The sequence below is a fragment of the Egretta garzetta genome, unplaced genomic scaffold, assembly GCF_000687185.1.
Source record: "Egretta garzetta isolate BGI_Z169 unplaced genomic scaffold, ASM68718v1 scaffold260, whole genome shotgun sequence".
NCBI classification, from domain to species: domain Eukaryota; kingdom Metazoa; phylum Chordata; class Aves; order Pelecaniformes; family Ardeidae; genus Egretta; species Egretta garzetta.
In genome coordinates, this window is record NW_009258662.1 from 2,860,390 (window position 1) to 2,864,777 (window position 4,388).

Sequence of the window (4,388 nt, forward strand, 5' to 3'; positions counted from 1 at the left end):
AGGTTGGATGGGGCTGTGAGCAACCTGATGTGGTTAGCGGTGTCCCTGCTCCCTGCAAGGGGGTTGACTAGATGACCTCTAGGGGTCCCTTCCAACCCAAAACATTCTATGATTTGCCTCCGTCACCTATGGAGTCAATTATCTTTACAATTTTATGGGGTGAGTTTTGTTTTGCACTGGCCTTGTAAGGCCAAGAACTTTCACAGGACATTGCTCAATCCTCCTGGACGCATTTCTGAGCAGACCTACCAGCGTTGAGAAATGTCCCTGCTCTAATGGATGTTGTAGGTTCAGAACGTTATTTCCAAATTTGTTTGGTTTTGTTGGGGTTTTTTTTGAGAATTACAGAATGTAATTCTCAAAAATTACAGCTGAAACTCCTTTCCTAGGATTTTAAATTAGAACATCGGTCTGGGAGGCTCCTTTGGGCTCATCAGTCCCGGGAGGTTCCTTTGGGGTCATCAGTCCTGGCTACTGGACACCCATCTTATACCTCCCCATCTCAGGCTTTACTGGGTCTTCCCAGGGACCCTCCAAGACCTGAGCGCAGTCGGGGGCACCCGCCTTTCTCTGGGGACGATGGAGGGATCCTTGAGTGATTTTCCTTCTAGTTTTGGGAAATTGGGGTTAAATCCAGGCTCTCATTCTTCCCTGTATTCATCACACCCAGGCAATGCATTTGCAACTCTCTCGTTTCTTCCCCTACCTTTAACTCGCCTGATTATAGCCAAATGCCTCTAGTTCGGGCACAAATCTGGCAGCTCAAAAGAAACCAGATTTGAACCCTCAGCCTCCTGCTTGAGAGGCTCCTAAATGAAAAGGAATTAAAAATAAACTGCTTTTAGCCAGGCTGATGCCGTAGCACGACAGAGGATTGACTTCAGGCTGGATTGACCGTCCCTGAAATAGGTTCTGCCTTGCACGGAGTGCGACGGCGACAGCACGCAGGGGAGCTCAGAGCAGGGGGCTGAGCAAAAGCAACCCGTTCACTGGTGAATATAGCTGAAAAAGCACTTAAAGAAAACTATAGGGAGCCCTTTTTTTGCCACTGGACAGTGAAATGATTTTTTTTTTTAACCGCCCGGGTAATATCCATCGTTGCAAGTGAGGTCACGTGCACAAGAGCTGATTTTTGCTGCTTGTTGCTTGAGTGTTGGGAAAAGTGCCCCCATGCATTTGTGCAACCCCTTCGTGGCTTTTCCTGCCTCTTGGCTGCCAGGAAAGGCAAGATCAGCTCCCGGCGCAATGTTCGACCCGGGCTGATACAGCGGGGATGAGCAATGCCCCGTGCCTCTGCCGGGACTTCCCCCTCTTGGGCTCAGCACTTTTTTCTCAACGTTGGAGACTGAACCCCTTCGAATTTTGCCCTTCTCTGCTTGCAACTGTTTTTAAGAAAAGCTGCACCCAAAGGCATGCGTGCGGCAGCCCCGGGTGCTTGCTCTGCCGGCGTTTCAGGGCTCGGCTGTTGTTAGCAACTAGCTGAATTTCTTACGGTCGGGGAAGGAAGAGGTTTCGTGAGCACTCAGGTCCAATTACAGAGTGCAATAGTCTCGAAAACTGGACGGCTTGTCCCGGGCTGGGGGAACGGGTGTATTTCTCTGGTGTTTGAGGGATGACAGCCCCAAGCACACGACGTTCCCTGCTTTGCCCTGATCCTGCACCCCCGGGTAGGGTTCAGCCCTCCCAGTTGCAACCCGAGAGGCGTCCATCCGGAGCTCTCCTCTGATTTCGGGGTAGGGGACTGCGAGTCCCGTGCCGAGCAGCATCCCGTAATCATGGCAGGAAACCCTGCCTTGAAATGATATCGTGAAGAAATCATTTTCCCAGATTTCTGTTCCTCTTTGGCCAGCAGTGGGGTTGGGTGCTGCAGGTTTGATACCGTCGAGGAGGAAAGGGAGTGTGTGATTGCGAGGGCAGGGGGGGTGAAAGGCAAGAAATGAGGAAGGAAAAACCATTTTGTTAAAAGGAGAGGAGAGAAAAAAGCTCTTTTCCATGGCAGAAACACCCCGATGCGTTGCAGGGGCTGACGCAGGAGCTCATTGCGGTCCCTCCGGCCGCAGGGCTCCGGCAAGGATGAGGGAGAGGGTGAGATGGGGAGAGGGAGCGGTGATATCCCGAGGATGTACGATGTACGTACAGTTCACACTTAGCCCCTTGTTTATTTAATCTTCCTATTGAAATACCTGTGAGGGGCGACGAGGGGGAGGGAGGCGATTGAAATGTGCAGACACAAAGGTCGGTGAACTCCAGCTGCCTCTCCAAACCCAAGCTTTTTTTTTTTATCAGCTTTTGCAAAACCCTCCCCACCACCAGCCTGGCCCTCGGCAGCTTTTGCAAGCTTCGAGTCGCTGCAAAGAAAGCACAATCAGCAGCAAAACCAGCTCAGCATCCAGCGGGCCGGAGGAGGAGACAACCCCTTGGTTTCATCCCTGAGCTTTCTGGAAGCTCCGGGTTCCCCTGAAGCATTGCAGACAATTTTCTTGGCTTCTTCAGGATCCCACTGATTTTTTGCGGAAGCGCAAAGAGCTTGGTGGGTTGTTTTCCAGCTAAGTGTATAAATACCCCTCGGTTAGCCCAAAGGAATAATTTTCCCTGTTGCAAGAGGGTGTCGTTAATGCACTAACAAGAATTTGGGCAGCTGCTGCCTGACTTTTGCAAGTCTCCCGGGGTAGGGAGAACGGTTTGTGCCCATGTCTCAGGCTGGTAAAACCAAGGCCGTGCTGGAGATCGCTGTGGGCCAAGCTGCCCTGGCGTTAACGGAGCACACGTATGGCTGCATCCTTACGGTGATGTATGCACAGCTCCCGGCCACCATCTCCAAATTTTAAATGTACAAAGAGTTGCCGGGTGCAGGGTTGGAACTGCACAATGCGGGTCCCGCTGCACGCACGCTGCACCCCGGCCCCTCTGTGCCACATCCAAAGGAGGCACTCCGTGTCTCACTGAACGTAGGCACAAGCGTGACGTGTCCTTTCCTTCCAAGTTTCCTTTAGACAGGGAAAAAAAAAAAAAAAAATAGGAAAGAAAAAAGAGGAGGGTGAATCATAGCTTAGTCAGAGCTGGGATTCGCCGGAGCATTTTGATGCTGGGGAAGGGGGCTGGGGGAGGCTGGCTGGTGGTCCCTTGCTACCATTAGGTTCTTCCAAAGGGGATGGGGAATTAAGTCCAGGATTGTGATTTTTGGGCTATATCCAGAGCCAAATTCCACCGTTCGGGGCAGGTTGCTAGGTCAGTTCAGTGTTTGAGCAGCAGAGAAACAAAAGCGGGAATTGAGGGGTTTTGGCTTTGATATTTCGGAGAACTTTGCAGCCTGTAAAGCCTGCAAGAGATGGGTGCCCAGTTCTGGCAGAAACGGGGTTTTTCCCCCTTTTCCACCAGACTTTGTGCTGCCCTCCCCTCTCCCACCCCTCTGGACCTGCCACCTCCATCCCTCGGATGCTCGAGGGCTTTTTTTTTCCCTCACCTATCACCAGGACCTTCAGATATCGAGCCCTGGCGTTACATTTATACCCCCGGCCCTTTGCATTTATTAAACCTCAGCAGGTTCCCGCAACGGGGTAGGTGAAGCAGATTTATTCCTCCCTCCGCACCTTTCATCGCCCGGCGAAGCAGAGGATGCGGGGCGGCATCGCTGGCCGTCCCACGGCACGCCGGGCCCGTGGTGGCTCTCAGCAAGCCGACAGGTCTCTTACTAACAGCCTTTGCCCCCCCTCGGTGACTCGATTTCTCGAAAAATCGCTGAGCTAAGCATCCCGTCGGCTCCTTTCACCGCAGCCGTGAGCAACAGCTTATTTACCGGCGCAGGCTCTATTTAGAGGGAGCACAGCACGACTGGAGAAGGGAAAATAAACCCGCGCCGTGCACCTAGCGCCGTCCTCCCCGCGGTGAAAGTGCCTTATAAATAGTAATGACGCTTCTTCCAGCTGACCTGGCTCGGAGCAGCTGGGTGCTCCTGCCTTTGAAAACCAGGCCATTTATTTAGGAGTTGAAGCTTTCCGCTCCAGTTATTTGAGAGGTTTTTTTAAGCCAAGAATTACTAGGTGGATCTAATTTGAAGTGACTGTGATTTTAATGCAGGCGAGGTTTCGCTTTCGGGCTCCTTTCGAGAGGGAGGGGGTGGTGATTTTTGAGGAGGAGAAGCGCTGCGGAGAGCTGAGCTGCTGGGGGAAGGAAAGGGGATGCCCAAACTCATCGTTCTGTAACATCACGTGAATTTTCTTCTTTTTTTCTGACTTGCGTTTTTGCTGGGAACCAAATTTTCGTTGCCCTCCATGGGAAAAGGGCTGGGATTTTGGAAAAAAAAAGACCCTCCCGCCCTTTCCCAAGGATGGATTTTGTGCACGGTGGTCCAGGGAGCACTGCTGTGTCTGACCCCCATCCCCACCTTT